At 42.9% G+C, this 17,199-nt stretch overlaps 1 protein-coding gene across 6 annotated transcripts in view; it reads left to right on the plus strand.

The window, feature by feature from the left end:
- Positions 1-17,199, plus strand: part of FYN (FYN proto-oncogene, Src family tyrosine kinase) — a 276,852-nt gene that overhangs the window by 203,346 nt on the left and 56,307 nt on the right. Inside the window, exon 3 of one of the 6 annotated variants that reach the window (XM_049695526.1) lies at positions 5,041-5,179. The exons of the other annotated variants lie outside the window; for them this stretch is intronic. The gene's annotated coding sequence lies outside the window, so the exon portion shown is untranslated. The remainder of the gene's footprint in view (positions 1-5,040; positions 5,180-17,199) is intronic. 6 annotated transcript variants of the gene reach the window in all.

Raw genomic sequence — 17,199 nt, forward strand, 5'->3', positions numbered from 1 at the left:
ACAAAGGCTGGAGGTAGGGCTGAATGTAAATAAAAAGATGTGTGCAGAGAGACAAGAATGCAAGGGAGAGGAAACAGCTGAAAACTGGTGATTTGTTACTATGGTGATTTCTGAGTAACTTTTGTTTGGGAGGATGGGAGAAGTTTTGTTCTTGTTTCTGTTTTCTTCTTAACTTCATCTCCAGCAGCTCAGGAGGAGAACAGCTATACTTAGCAACCCTAGGGTAGAGCCAGAGAGAAATGGAGCTGCTGTGTGGCAAGGGAGGAGATGGGTTAAGACCAAAGCAGGGCATCAGTGCCTGAGCTGCTCGAGCCAGATCATGAGTTACTCTTCATTTTAGCAACAAAGGGAAGGGGAGGACATCGTCGGGTCTTCTGAAAACCACAGTAAGAAAGAGTACTTTAAGCCATAGTGTAAAAAATAAAATAAAAACTATAGGACATAGCAATGCCCAGCTCCTGTCACATCATTAAATCTATCTTTTAATGAGGAGCAGAGCATGTTTCTCAAAAGGCAACATGGGGTAATTAGATCCAGGTCCTACTGAGTGGGTAACTCTGGGAAAGTTACTTAAATTCTGTGAGCCCAAGATTCCTTACTGTGGAATACCCTTTCAAAGTTGTTCTGCAGATTGAATGAAATACCATATGTGAAGTACCAAGAAGAAAATAAGTTATTAATAAATGGTAGCTATTGTTACAATTCATTTTGGTTGTTATCCTACTAACCTGCCTTAATCCAAGTTTAACTGTCAGTATCAAAGGAGGTCAGAAGCTCTGATTGGTTTTAGAGTCTGGGGAAAAAGCAAACAAGTGGTCAACAGAGCTTCCCTTTACCTCTGTGTTAGATTTACTTCCTCCTTGTGTTGGGGTACAGGCCACCTGTTATAACAAAAAGACTCAGTCTCACTTCCCCCAGAAAATTAGTGGCTCACACAGGATGGATATTCATGCCTCTCTCATGTTACACTCAAGATCAGAGCTTTAGGGTGGTTGAAGCTGTGCTCCACAAGGCCTTCCAGGGCCCAGGTTCCTTCTGTCCTACTGCTCTGCCATTCCCTGGTGGGTTGCCATCCTCTGCCTGGTTAATGCCAGTTTACCGGCACCACATCCACTTTCCAGCCCACAGGAAATGGGAAAGACAATGGAGGGCAACCCAGTCTTTCTTAAGGAATGCAAGAGTTGAGTGTATAGCATCCACTGTCAACCAATTGGCCAGAATTAAGTGACATGGCCACACATAGCTGCAAGGGAGTCTGAAAATTTTAGTCTTCAGCCTAAAACTCTGTGACTGTGGAAGAAGTGGGGTGGATTTGGTGGCACAGCTACAAGTCTGCCACACACCTCACCAGCTTTTATCCTGTCAGTAGGATACTACTACTCATTTATTTTCAGTCATGTGGATTTGGGCCTCTGTCCCTTCAGGCCCAGGGCAACCCTATCTGACACCAGAATCCTGCAAGCTCTCAGAAAAAGGGAAGATAAACAGCTGTGCTGTCATCATTAAGGAGATAACCTCAAGTTCAATTACTCTGCAAGACAACACTCTGAGAAAAATCATAATCTGCCTCATGTATATGCCAAGCAAAAAGTCACTACTGAATTGCTTTACCATAAATTTTATAATAGCGTTTATAAAATGTTTGCTGGTATATAAACTAAGTCTTCCCTTTTTGGATTTGTTAACATACATCTGACTGGATTTCACCTGCCAAGTAGGTCATCAGCAAGTGATCTAGCCCACATAACCCATGTTCCTCCCATATAAAGTGGCTACAATTTGTCATCCCAAATACTGTTTTTATGGCTGCTGGGGAAAGCATCACTGACTGCCTTCAGTGGACTCCGTGTTCTCCTCTTCCTGCTTGTTATCTCCCTCCTTTAATTTCCTTGTGTCTGTATTGGTACTCAGCTTGCGTTCATGAGTGAGACCTCTTGAGAAGGCTTCACTGGAGCAGGTACCACATAATCAACCAGCCTGGGCCCACCAGGGGTAAGGAATGTAAACTCAAGGGAAGGCAGAGACTGTCCTCATTTCCTTTAGGCGAGGAGGTGGTGGGAGGAGGCTGCCTAGAGGCGGTTGGCCTCTCTGCTCCCTTTGTCCCCGTCATCACTGTCACAGTGGTTCCTTGTCCCGGTAGAGGCCGGGGAATTAGAGAGGGGTCAGTTTTCTGACAGCTACTTTATCAGCATTCACACCAAAACAGCTGCTGAGAAGCTTTGAAATTCTAAACCACTGCAAGGGATGCAAAAGTTATGACTGCTGGTGTCGCTGATTCCTTGCAACTTGAGAAAGTGCCAACATAAAGATCCAGGGGAAGAGGGACCAGGCTTCATGTCCTGCTTCAAAGAAAAGGCGTCAGCCTCAGTTCCAAAAACAATGCAAATGGCCCCAACACCAAATTCTCAGGGCAGTAGATTTTGATGGGCTCTGACTTCATAACCAGATAAGTAATCGGTGGAAAGGGGAGGCGCGGTCAACACAAACATGAGCTCAAGGGCAAAAAGAAGAACAAAAATATGCTTATTCAGAGTCCATTCTGTTTCTTTAAAGCAATGGATCTTCTTGGCTGGAACTGGTGAATTAAAGGAAAAAAGAATTCACTGTTGTTTTAAAGGAGGAGGCCGCATTTGCAGAATCATCTGGCAAGGAACCTCTGTAGAGACTGGAAAGATTGGCAGAGCTGGTTCTTGTCCGGCCTTGGAGAGTGAACCCCCTCGGCTTTCATTCTCTGCGTTGGTGGGGCGGGGGTGTTGATGACGGCCTTGGAGAGTGAACCCCCTCGGCTTTCATTCTCTGCGTTGGTGGGGAGGGGGTGTTGATGACGCCTTGTGCGTCACAACAGCCGCTTTGTGCTAATGTGTCTTCTTGTGGCTCCGCCAGGTGACAGCCTGACCCTTGGGCCCTTGGCCTTTTAAGCCCAGAAAGCCAGTCTCTGCCACTCTGGCCCAGATGTGACACTGACTTTCCCATTTCTCTTTGCTGGTTCACAAATAGAAGCCCACATTTTTGTTTTTATTTCTGTTTTTCTGTGGTTGTTTTTATAGAACAGAGCCAAGGAGAGGGGAAAGAGGCTTAAACTCTAAAGATCTACATTAGGAAGAAACATCTTTGTCGCATCTTTTGTGTTTCTGAAAAACTTCAGGTTGAATAAACCAGTGCTGGTTACTATTCCATGCCCCGCGTGGATTGCCCCAGATTCTAGGGATTGTGGCTCAAAAGTCAAAGCATCAGAAGGCCAGGCTGAACGTCCCAAAAGGAAAGGGTGAAGGCAACAAGATGAAAATGAGAGCAAAATACAGAATTTTTCTGCCTGGTGCCCTAAACAGGTCCCTTTGCCTGTAACAGGCATCCAAAGAACAACAGTACTTTGCTTCATCCTCCACCCCTTCTTAGAGTCGTGCCAATGTGGGGTCTTCAGGCCCTCACTTACAGAGAGGTCCTCAGTAACCAGAGCTCCTTGGTTGCGTTTCAAGGGTGACCTGAACGAGTACTGTCATCCTGGGTTTACTGGGTTTCCCCAGGTACCTAGGAACATGGGGCCCAGAGATTCTCAAGAACCCACTAACCCAGCCACCCCATTCCTGATTCTATTATCCCAGGTTTTGCCACTTGCCACCTACATGGTCCTCTGAGTTGATTATATATCACAGCTTTGCTTAATCTGTGCCCCTAATTAGATTTTTATTGGGGGTTCTATGTGCTTTCGCCACTCACTCTCAGCTCTGCTCCCTCACTGCCTCTTCCCAGCACAGATGTGATGAAAACACACTCAGAAGTCTCTCTGTCCTTTGGTACCTTTAATCTTGACACCTTCTGGAAGGAGAGGTTGCCTCTTAACAGGCTTGGGAATCAATCACTTTCTCTACCTCTCTTAATTTTTCAGTTCACAATGCATACTTCATCATTGTGTGGTTGCTATCAACTTATATACAAATTAAGTCAGTAATTGATAAGATTAAAAGGGCCTTTCTTATTAACAAGTAAAGGTGATTTAGTCTCATTTTTAAAACTGGTGGATTCAGTATAGAAAATCTGAGAAATAAAGAAACAGAGAAGGAAGAACATCATTCATAGCATTATCCCCTACATACCACCAGCAAGCATCTTGGTATCTTTCCTTCCAAAGAATTTGCTAGGCATTTGTTATATACTTGCAATCATGTGATCCTTCTTAGTATAACAGGAAAATATTATAATATTTTCCATTAATTATAATATTAATGAAAAATATTATAATATTTCCATATTACTAATAATTTTTTGTAAGTATAAGTTTCAACTTGTGCTTAACTTTACATTATGGCCTTACGATATGCTTAGCCGTTGCTTCTTAAATAATTAGCATATTTATAATTTTTCAAATTATAAATAACACTTCATAGGATCTCTTCATGTGTCTTTTTTTTTTTAAGTCTCTAGCACAGATTTAGAGGTTAAAGAGCAGACCCATTTTTAAGATTTTTTGATAATATTGAAGTTGGTTTACAAAAAGTTATACGTTAATTCCTGCTTCTACCAGCAGTGTATGAGAATAGTCATCACTATTGGGCAAACATCTTTTTAAATGTTTGTTAATTTAGAAGTGAAAGTATCTCACTAATCTAAATCGTGTTTCTTTGATTACCACTGAAGGGAAATATATTTCACAAGCTGTTTTTTACTTTCTTTGAATTGCCAATTCACATGCTTTCCCATTTACCTAATCTTAGAGTTTTCTTATCTTTATAAATTCCTTATGTGTTAAAATGTTAACCCAAGAGAATTGAAAGCATATGTCCACACCAAAGCTTGTTCATGAATGTTTACAGCAGCACTATTTATAATAGCCAAGAAGTGGAAACAAACCACATGTCTATCAGCTGATGATTGGTAAGCAATAAGTGATATATCCATTCAGTCGAATACTTTTCAGCCATAAAAAGGAATGGAGTACTAAGTCACGCTGCAAACAATGAATCCTGAAAATGTTACACCAAGCAAAAGTAGCCAGTCAAAAAATCCATGTATTACATGATTCCATTTATGTAAAATACTCAGGGAGCTTCAAGATGGCGGAAGAGTAAGATGCGGAGATCACCTTCCTCCCCACAGATACATCAGAAATACATCTACATGTGGAACAACTCCTACAGAACACCTACTGAACGCTGGCAGAAGACCTCAGACCTCCCAAAAGGCAAGAAACTCCCCCACGTACCTGGGTAGGGCAAAAGAAAAAAGAAAAAACAGACAAAAGAACAGGGACGGGACCTGCACCAGTGGGAGGGAGCCGTGAAGGAGGAAAGGTTTCCACACACTAGAAGCCCCTTCGCGGGCGGAGACGGCGGGTGGTGGAGGGGGGAAGCTTCAGAGCCACTGAGCAGAGCGCGGCCACGGGGTACGGAGGGCAAAGCGGAGAGACTCCCACACAGAGGATCGGTGCTGACCAGCCCGAGAGGCTTGTCTGCTCACCCGCCGGGACGGACAGGGGCTGGGAGCTGAGGCTCGGGCTTCGGAGGTCGGATCCCAGGGAGAGGACTGGGGTTGGCTGCGTGATCACAGCCTGAAGGGGTTAGTGCGCCATGGCTAGCCGGGAGGGAGTCCGGGGAAAGTCTGGAGCTGCCGAAGAGACAAGAGACTTTTTCTTGCCTCTTTGTTTCCTGGGGCGCAAGGAGAGGGGACTAAGAGCGCTGCTTAAACGAGCTCCAGAGACGGGCACGAGCCGCAGCTCTCAGTGCGGACCCCAGAGATGGGCGTGAGACGCTAAGGCTGCTGCTGCCACCAAGAAGCCTGTGTGCGAGCACAGGTCACTATCCACACACCCCTTCCAGGGAGCCTGTGCAGCCCGCCAAGGCCAGGGTCCCGTGATCCAGGGACAACTGTCCCGGGAGAACGCACGGCGCGCCGCAGGCTGGTGCAACGTCATGCCGGCCTCTGCTGCTGCAGGCTCGCCCCGCATCCGTACCCCTCCCTCCCCCCGGCCTGAGTGAGCCAGAGCACCCGAATCAGCTGCTCCTTTAACCCCGTCCTGCTGAGTGAAGAACAGACGCCCTCAGGCCACCTACCTGCAGAGGCGGGGCCAAATCCAAAGCTGAACCCCAGGAGCTGTGAGAACAAAGAAGAGAAAGGGAAATCTCTCCCAGCAGCCTCAGGAGCAGCGGATTAAATCTCCACAGTCAACCTGATGTACCCTGCATCTGTGGAATACATGGATAGACAACGAATCATCCCAAATTGAGGAGGTGGACTTTGGGAGCAACAATATATATATATTTTCCCTTTTTCTCTTTTCTTGAGTGTGTATGTGTATGTTTCTGTGTGTGATTTTGCCTCAATACCTTTGCTTTTACCATTTGTCCTAGGGTTCTGTCTGTCTGGTTTTGTTTGTTTTTTTTTTTTACTTTTTAAAATTTTTTTCTTAATTATTTGTTATTTTAATAACTATTTTATTTTATTTTATACCCTTCCTTTCTTCCTTCCTCCCTCCGTCCCTTCCTTCCTTTTCTCCCTTTTATTCTGAGCCATGTGGATAACAGGCTCTTGGTGCTCCAGCCAGGCATCAGGGCTGTGCCTCTGAGGTGGGAGAGCCAAGTTCAGGACACTGGTCCACAAGAGACCTCCCAGCTCCACGTAACATCAAATGGTGAAAATCTCCGAGAGATCTTCATCTCGACACCAAGACCCAGCTTCACTCAACGACCAGCAAGCTACAGTGCTGGACACCCTATGCCAAACAACTAGCAAGACAGGAACACAACCCCATCCATTAGCAGAGAGGCTGCCTAAAATCATAATAAGTCCACAGACACCCCAAAACACACCACCAGATGTAGACCTGCCCACCAGAAAGACAAGATCCAGCTTCATCCACCAGAACACAGGCACTAGTCCCCTGCACCAGGAAGCCTACACAACCCACTGAACCAACCTTAGCCACTGGGAACAGACACCAAAAACAACAGGAACTATGAACCTGCAGCCTGTGAAAAGGAGACCCCAAACACAGTAAGTTAAGCAAAATGAGAAGACACAGAAACACATAGCAGATGAAGGAGCAAGGCAAAAACCCACTAGACCTAACAAATGAAGAGGAAATAGGCAGTCTACCTGAAAAACAATTCAGAATAATAATAGTAAAGATGATCCAAAATCTTGGAAATAGAATGGAGAAAATACAGGAAACGTTTAACAAGGACCTAGAAGAACTAAAGAGCAAACAAACAGTGATGAACAACACAAAATATGAAATTTAAATTTCTCTAGAAGGGATCAATAGCACAGTAACTGAGGCAGAAGAACAGATAAGTGACCTGGAAGATAAAATAGTGGAAATAACTACTGAAGAGCAGAATAAAGAAAAAAGAATGAAAAGAACTGAGGACAATCTCAGAGACCTCTGGGACAACATTAAATGCACCAACATTCGAATTTTAGGGGTCCCAGAAGAAGAAGAGAAAAAGAAAGGGACTGAGAAAATATTTGAAGAGATTATAGTTGAAAACTTCCCTAATATGGGAAAGGAAATAGTTAATCAAGTCCAGGAAGCACAGAGAGTCCCATACAGGATAAATCCAAGCAGAAACACACCAAAACATATTAATCAAACTATCAAAAATTAAATACAAAGAAAAAATATTAAAAGCAGCAAGGGAAAAACAACAAATAACACACAAGGGAATCCCCATAAGGTTAACAGCTGATCTTTCAGCAGAAACTCTGCAAGCCAGAAGGGAGTGGCAGGACGTATTTAAAGTGATGAAGGAGAAAAACCTGCAACCAAGATTACTCTGCCCAGCAAGGATCTCATTCAGATTTGACGGAGAAATTAAAACCTTTACAGACAAGCAAAAGCTAAGAGAATTCACCACCAAACCAGCTTTACAACAAATGCTAAAGGAACTTCTCTAGGCAGGAAACACAAGAGAAGGAAAACACCTACAATAACAAACCCAAAACAATTAAGAAAATGGTAATAGGAACATACATATCAATAATTACCTTAAATGTAAATGGATTAAATGCTCCAACCAAAAGACTAGATTGGCTGAATGGATACAGAAACAAGACCTGTATATATGCTGTCTACAAGAGACCCACTTCAGACCTAGGGACACATACAGACTGAAAGTGAGGAGATGGAAAAAGATATTCCATGCAAATGGAAATCAAAAGAAAGCTGGAGTAGCAATTGTCATATCAGACAAAATAGACTTTAAAACAAAGACTAAAACAAAGACTGTTACAAGAGACAAAGAAGGGCACTACATAATGATCAAGGGATCAATCCAAGAAGAAGATATAACAAGTGTAAATATTTATGCACCCAACATAGGAGCACCTCAATACATAAGGCAGATACTAACAGCCATAAAGGGGGAAATCAAGAGGAACACAATCATAGTAAGGGACTTTAACACCCCACTTTCACCAATGGACAGATCTTCCAAAATGAAAATAAGTAAGGAAACACAAGCTTTAAATGATACATTAAGCAATATGGACTTAATTGATATTTATAGGACATTCCATCCAAAAACAACAGAATACACATTCTTCTCAACTGCTCATGGAACATTCTCCAGGATAGCTCATATCTTGGGTCACAAATCAAGCCTTGGTAAATTTAAGAAAATTGAAATCATATCAAGTGGCTTTTCCCACCACAACACTATGAGACTAGATATCAATTACAGGAAAAAATCTGTAAGAAATACAAACACATGGAGGCTAAACAACACACTACTTAATAACCAAGAGATCACTGAAGAAATCAAAGAGGAAATCAAAAAATACCTAGAAACAAATGACAATGAAAACACGATGACCCAAAACCTATGGGATGCAGCAAAAGCGGTTCTAAGAGGGAAGTTTATAGCAATACAGTACTACCTTAAGAAACAAGAAACATTTCAAATAAACAACCTAACCTTACACCTAAAGCAATTAGAGAAAGAAGAACAAGAAAAACCCAAAATTAGCAAAAGGAAAGAAATCGTAAAGATCAGATCAGAAATAAATGAAAAAGAAATGGAGGAAATGATAGCAAAGATCATAAAACTAGAAGCTGGTTCTTTGAGAAGATAACCAAAATTGATAAACCATTAGCCAGACTCATCAAGAAAAAAAGGGAGAAGACTCAAATCAATAGAATTAGAAATGAAAAAGGAGAAGTAACAACTGACACTGCAGAAATACAAAAGATCATGAGAGATTACTACAAGCAACTCTATGCCAATAAAATGGACAACCTGGAAGAAGTGGACAAATTCTTAGAAATGCACAACCTGCCAACACTGAACCAGGAAGAAATAGAAAATATGAACAGACCAATCACAAGCACTGAAATTGAAACTGTGATTAAAAATCTTCCAACAAACAAAAGCCCAGGACCAGATGGCTTCATAGGTGAAGTCTATCAAACATTTAGAGAAGAGCTAACACCTATCCTTCTCAAACTCTTGCAAACTATAGCAGAGGGAGGAACACTCCCAAACTCATTCTATGAGGCCACCATCACCCTGATACCAAAACCAGACAAAGATGTCACAAAGAAAACTACAGGCCTACATCACTGATGAACATAGATGCAAAAATCCTCAACAAAATACTAGCAAACAGAATCCAACAGCACATTAAAAGGATCATACATCATGATCATACACCATGATCATACACCATGATAAACTGTGTTTATCCTAGGAATGCAAGGATTCTTCAATATATGCAAATCAATCAGTGTGATACACCATATTAACAAATTGAAGGAGAAAAACCATATGATCATTGCAATAGATGCAGAGAAAGCTTTCGACAAAATTCAACACCCATTTATGATAAAAACCCTCCAGAAAGTAAGCATAGAGGGAACGTCCCTCAACATAATAAAGGCCATATATGACAAACCCACAGCCAACATCGTCCTCAATGGTGAAAAACTGAAGCCATTTCCACTAAGATCAGGAACAAGACAAGGTTGCCCACTCTCACCACTGTTATTCAACATAGTTTTGGAAGTTTTAGCCACAGCAATCAGAGAAGAAAAAGAAATAAAAGGAATCCAAATCGGGAAAGAAGAAGTAAAGCTGTCACTGTTTGCAGATGACATGGTACTATACATAGAGAATCCTAAAGATGCTACCAGAAAACTACTAGAGCTAATCAATGAATTTGGTAAAGTAGCAGATACAAAATTGATGCACAGGAATCTCTAGCATTCCTATACACTAATGATGAAAAATCTGAAAGTGAAATTAAGAAAACACTCCCATTTACCATTGCAACAAAAAGAATAAAATATCTAGGAATAAACTTACCTAAGGAATCAAAAGACCTGTATGCAGAAAATTATAAGACACTGATGAAAGAAATTAAAGATGATACAAACAGGTGGAGAGATATACCATGTTCTTGGATTGGAAGAATCAACATTGTGAAAATGACTCTACTACCCAAAGCAATCTACAGATTCAATGCAGTCCCTATCAAACTACCACTGGCATTTTTCACAGAACTAGAACAAAAACTTTCACAATTTGTATGGAAACACAAAAGACCCTGAATAGCCAAAGCATCCTGAGAAAGAAAAATGGAGCTGGAGGAATCAGGCTCCCGGACTTCAGACTATACTACAAAGCTACAGTAATCAAGACAGTATGGTACTGGCACAAAAACAGAAATATAGATCAATGGAACAAGATAGAAAGCCCAGAGATAAACCTACACATATTTGGTCACCTTATCTTTGATAAAGGAGGCAAGAATATACAGTGGGGAAAAGACAGCCTCTTCAATAAGTGGTGCTTGGGAAACTGGACAGCTACATGTAAAAGAATGAAATTAGAACACTCCCTAACACCATACACAAAAATAAGCTCAAAATGGATTAAAGACCTAAATGTAAGGCCACAGACTATCAAACTCTTAGGGGAAAACATAGGCAGGACACTCTATGACATAAATCACAGCAAGATCCTTTTTGACCCACCTCCTAGAGAAATGGAAATAAAAACAAAAATAAACAAATGGGACCTAATGAAACCTCAAAGCTTTTGCACAGCAAAGGAAACCATAAACAAGACGAGAAGACAACCCTCAGAATGGGAGAAAATATTTGCAAACGAAGCAACTGACAAAGGATTAATCTCCAGAATTTACAAGCAGCTCATGCAGCTCAATATCAAAAAAACAAACAACCCAATCCAAAAATGGGCAGAAGACCTAAATAGACATTTCTCCAAAGAAGATATACAGATTGCCAACAAACACATGAAAGAATGCTCAACATCATTAATCATTAGAGAAATGCAAACCAAAACTATATTGAGAGATCATCTCATACCAGTCAGAATGGCCATCATCAAAAAATCTACAAACAGTAAATGCTGCAGAGGGTGTGGAGAAAAGGGAACCCTCTTGCACTGTTTGTGGGAATGCAAATTGATACAGCCACCATGGAGAACAGTATGGAAGTTCCTTAAAAAACTGCAAATAGAACTACCATATGACCCAGCAATCCCATTACTGGGCATATACCCTGAGAAAACCATAATTCAAAAAGAGTCACGTACCAGTATGTTCATTGCAGCTCTGTTTACAATAGCCAGGACATGGAAGCAACCTAAGTGTCCATCGACAGATGAATGGATAAAGAAGATGTGGCACATATATACAATGGAATATTACTCAGCCATAAAAAAAAAATGAAACTGAGTTAGCTGTAGTGAGGTGGATGGACCTAGAGTCTGTCATACAGAGTGAAGTAAGTCAGAAAGAGAATAACAAATACTGTATGCCAACACATATATATGGAATCTAAAAAAAAAAAAAAAAGTGGTCATGCAGAACCTAGGGCAAGACGAGAATAAAGACACAGACCTACTAGAGAATGGACTTGAGGATATGGGGAGGGGGAAGGGTAAGCCGGGACAAAGTGAGAGAGTGGCATGGACATATGTACACTACCAAACGTAAAATAGATAGCTAATGGGAAGCAGCCGCGTAGCACAGGGAGATCAGCTCGGTGCTTTGTGACCACCTAGAGGGGTGGGATAGGGATGGTGAGAGGGAGGGGGAGATGCAAGGGGGAAGAGATATGGGGATATATGTATATGTATAACTGATTCACTTAACAAAGTGAATATAACAATAAAGCAGAAACTAACACACCATTGTAAAGCAATTACACCCCAATAAAGATGTTAAAAATAAAATACTCAGAATAGGCAAATCCACAGAGACATAAAGTAGATTCGTGGTTGCCAGGGGCTAGGCTGAGAATGTGATGGGAAGTAACTGCTTAATGGGTACAGGTTTCTTTTGGAGTGATGAAAATGTTCTGGAATTAGATAGTGGTAATGGTTTCCTTTGCAAATATATTAAAAACCACCAAAGTGTATACTTTAAGAGGGTGATTTTATGGAATATGAATTATATCTCAATAAAAATAGATAAAATTTTAAAATGCTAACCACAGGGAACTTTTCTAAGGTCCAAAAAGGGGTGGGGGAAGGCCTGAGGAACAATCAGTGCCCTAATTCTCTCTGAACCCTTTGTTTGGCATAGACAGTTAAAATACATCTTTATTTTTATCGCCATTTCACTCTTGTCTTAACCTTGACATCCCAAGTGAAGTGAATGTAAGAAGAAAATGTTCTTCGCTCCTTTTGGAGCATTTCCACAGTTTGGTATTAAAACCTCATTTGCCCACTTGGGTTTGGGACTGGTTCCAGCAGTTAGTTGACTGCAGTGTTAAATCTCACCACTGGGGTTTGATGCTTCCATTTCTTTTTTATTAGGTGCTTGTGGGTCCCTGGGCATTGGGGAACGGAAAGTTGTACAGAGGGAAGGAGAACTGCCAGAGTGTGAGCTGCTGCCTTGCAGCCTGGGGGTCATTTGAACAGGAGAAACCAGAGAGTGGAAGCCAACAAATATTCTAGGTGCCAGGAATGTGGCTTTTTCTTAAAGTAATGTGACATTTTAAGAGTGATTTCTATTAGTTCGGTTCCCTTGCTGTGCGGTGTGGAACAACGTCCATCCTCCTCACCCTCCAGAGGGTCTTTGCAAAGCCATGTGTAAATGATCGAATGGGTCCAACTCCACTTCTTATTATTGCTGAAGCAAAGTTTTGACTTGATTTTTAAATAGGCTCTGGTTCTCCCATTGCTGCATGTGGCTAGTGTCTACATTGTAGATACTCCTGCTTTTACATCAGCCTTCTTACCCCAAAGGTATAATATTTTATCACCTGTGTTTGTGGAGGGCTCTTCCTCTCAGGGCTCCACCAAGAGTAGAAATCTGTTATTTTTGTGCTTGGAGGAAGCATTTACATGTATAGCTCAGTTTACGCAGTAAGTGTGTTCCAGAAAGTTTATATGATGTAAAGCACATCATGTTTTCAGTGCAGTAGGACAGCTCACTTTTACATCAAGGAACCCAGTGCTAACTCCTTCGTGGTGTATATAAATACCGCGCCACATCTAGGAAGTATCAGGAAACTAAGGGCTGCTTTAATGGCATTGGCTAAACGTTCATTAAGATGCCAAACCACATCAGGGAAGCTGGTGACTCACCACGCCTGGCGTGGTCCCAGCACCCCTGCAGAGCCCACTGTCTTAGGGGGTATGGGCCGTGAATGTGGAGCAGTGGGGCCCAGTCCCTGAAATCAGGGCCTTCGTTAGTCATGCACATGAGGTTGAATTCTTCGGAGTCAGGGGTCTTCTCCACAGGTCTCTCCCTCCACACCTCCTGCCCTCGCACCCACACCCTTGTGTGGACTAGCCAGGATTCCATGGAGCAGGAGGCAAGGCTAGTGTAGAGGCGCCGTGTGCTGGCCGTGAAATCAGTCTGTCTGGCTCCAAATCCCATCTCCACCCCTGACTGAGCTGTGAACAAATTCCCAAACCTCTCTGTTCCTCCGTTGTAAAATGAGGGGAAATAGCAATCCCACGTCTTACGACTGTCATGAGAATTTAGTGAGACAACATGTTCCAGTACATAGCACAGTGCCTGGCTTGGAGTGAGCTTTCACTTGATATTGGTCATCACTGCTGAGATTGGAGCCTTCATCTCTGTGGTGCCTCATCCCACCAAAAGATGTTTTTGTTTTCTATTGCTGTGTAACAAATTATGACAAACTTAGTGACTTAAACAACACCCATTTATCAGCTCACAGTTCTGAGTCACAAGTCCGGGCACAGTGTGGCTGGGCTCTTAGGCAAGGCTGAATTCAGTGTATTGACTGACAGCGTTCTCATCTGGAAGCTTGACTAGGGAAGAATTCATTTCCAGGTTTCTTTGGGTTCTTGACCCAACTCATTTCCTTGTGGTTGTAGGACTGAGGTCTCTGTTTCTTTGCTTTCTGCCAGCTGGGAGCTGTTCTCAGCTCCTAGAGGCCACCCACATAGCCCCCTCTGTCTTCAAAGCCAGCAGTGGAGACTATCCCTCCCATGGAATGCCTCTCACACTTTGAATCTGCTCCTCTGGAAAGAGCCTATCCCTTTCAAGGGCTCACCTCATGAAGTCAGGTCCATCTAGGATAATCCCTCTTCTGTTAAAGTCAACTGTGCCAAAGAAGATAACCTAATCACAGGAGTGCTGATCCCATCATCCACAAGTCCCAGGGATTATCCAGGGCTTATCCACTGGAGGTGGGAAACTTGGGCACACCTTAGAGATCTGCCTACTGCACCACCTTTTCAGCAAGGCACGTACTTCACGCCTTCCTTCCAGTTGGCAGCAAAAAGGATTTTCCCTCACTGGCAGAGTCCTGTGTGCTCTTTTTTCATAGCTGAGCTGGGGCCACTGGCTGGACCCAACACCAGTGCTGTGCGTGGTTCAGGCCTCAAGTATTTACATCTCTCAAGTGTCATCCCAGCTGCGACCTTTTCCCTGCTTCAGGGCCTTGGGGAGTGTTTGTGCTTCAAAGAGGGTCCAGCCTGCTTTCTCTCCAGTCATCCCTGGCACCTCTGCCCTGGCTGTCCCCAGAAGACAGCACTGCCCGCACTCCCTGTGGGGTGTCAGAACCCAGGGTCCCACAAAGAGAAAAGCCACATTGTAAAGGACTGAAAATGCTAAAACATTGGGGTGACAGATGCTGTGGCCCAACTACCATTGCTACCAGTGAGGCCCTCCTCTGTCCCTAAATGTCCTGCTTCTGGTAGTTATGTGGGGAAAATTAAGGAAAGCCTTCCCTAAACTTTCAAGGGATTAGTTTTTCCTATCGAGAACATAGCAAAATACCTCAGGTTGACTCTTGTGGGTATTTCTGATTTTACAAGAATCGGGAGTCCCCTGCCGTGAATCTTCTGTGCTGAAGTCGACACATTTCTGATGTGTCTCTGCCACATCGTATCCTTTTGCCTCATGCTATTACTATTGACTGGAAAAGGGTGTTTGCTCGTTAAACCGCCAGTTTTTGCTTTTCTCCCAGAGAAGTGTGTGAAACTGGGCAGTCTATCTACAGTTCAGCTTTCAATACTTTTCCAGCTGTCCCCATCTGGGTTGCTGGTGTTTGGTTTCTAGGTTCTTAGTTCAGTTCCCTTTCTCGTTCTTTTCCTTTCATTGTGATACCTGCCCAGGTAAAGCAGAGACCAGCTAAAGGGATAGTGAATGACAGCCCCAGGAAACGGGCCACATCAGAGCACAGGCCAGTGTGGCTTCACCATCACTCTCCAGAGTCTGGGCTGTTGGGAGCAAGGATGCCACTTATGCTGGAGGGCCCTTCACTTCTCCACACCCACCTAGGCTGGTTTCTGAGGCATCGCGCTTACACTGCTGAGATTAAAGTTATTTGTTGTCAGTTTCACCTTCCTCCTCCTGCCATCCCATTTATGTGTCTCAAGAGAAAGTGATTTGCTTTTGCAGAAGACTGCCAGTGGCCTTTTTCCTTTTCTGGTACCTAGCTCTCTCACACACCTAAAATCTCACAGGTCCTGCGATGTTATAACCTGGGCATACAGATGTTGCTTTATTGATTGGCATATGAGGAAATGTGAGCGTATCTGTGTTGAACGTGCGTCTAGCAGACCAGACTGGGGTCTGTGGCATCAGTGGAGGGAATGTACGTTGGACCAGACTCATTCTGGATCGAAGTAGCCTATGCCCAGAGTAGCAGATAGATTCCATCCTTCATGTCAGCTTCAGTCAACCACTCAAGGGCTATGTGAAGCGGGATTCTGAGGCCACACGTGGTGTAGCACCAGAAGGCGCTGTGATGGATTGATGACGTCCATCATGCCCGCTCACAGGAAGGGGACGTGGCAATCCTTGAATGATTCTCTCTTTGGCCATTTCTGCCCGAGTTGCTTAATGCTCTTGTGTCACATATGAGAAAATTAAGGAAATTTTAAGTAAATCAGGTTTTACTTACATAGTAGAAACAGAGCCCTTCCGTTTACAGAAGAATTGGAGAATAGGGGGCTTCACCACAAGAACAGGGTCCTGCTGGTCAAAGTGCTGTGCATCAGTTTTTCTAGGCATAGCAAAGCACAGAGGACGATGGTCATGAGGTCATGATGTATGATTTACTGATCAGAGTCCCTCCAGGGCCCCACTTTCAAGTGGCATTATTCACCGTTTCCCAGTGCCCCACGGATCTTGAGCAAATGTATTAGTGCATTATATGTTCATGATGGACCCACAGCACAGGCCATAAAAGCCACACCACAGAACTGTACGTAATAAGGATGTTTTTATTTTAACCCGAATGCTCAGAACTTTGCTTCGTGGCAAGGAGCCCAAAGTCACACTGAGTACAACTCATATAGCATCTTCTGATTCTTTCATCAGGAAATGGTTAGTCTGACCACCTCAAGTGGGAGGAAGAAGACCACAAGTTCGTATACAGATATTTTCATTGTGATTAAGTTTTAATGACCGAGCCCACATTTACTGATTTATTTCATTTTCTTCATGTTTGTCAGTGAAGTGAAGAGAGTACACAAGATCTGTGCAGAAACATTCCTTACTCAAAATGGTACACACACAAAGTGGTATAAAAGAGAATTGTTTTCTCCAAAATGATTCTGATAGAGTTTGGGTTTTTTGCATTTACTCATTTAACACATATTTTTTGAGCTTCTACTGTGTTCCAGGCACTGTTCTGGACACTGGAGATGCAATGATGGAACAAAAACTGAAAAATAATCGCTGCCTGCAAGGAGCTTACTATTTGTTTCCTTCCATTATTTCATAGAATTATATAAAAGCTGTTAGGCATTT

Source organism: Orcinus orca, chromosome 12 (genome assembly GCF_937001465.1).
Source record: "Orcinus orca chromosome 12, mOrcOrc1.1, whole genome shotgun sequence".
NCBI classification, from domain to species: Eukaryota; Metazoa; Chordata; class Mammalia; order Artiodactyla; family Delphinidae; genus Orcinus; species Orcinus orca.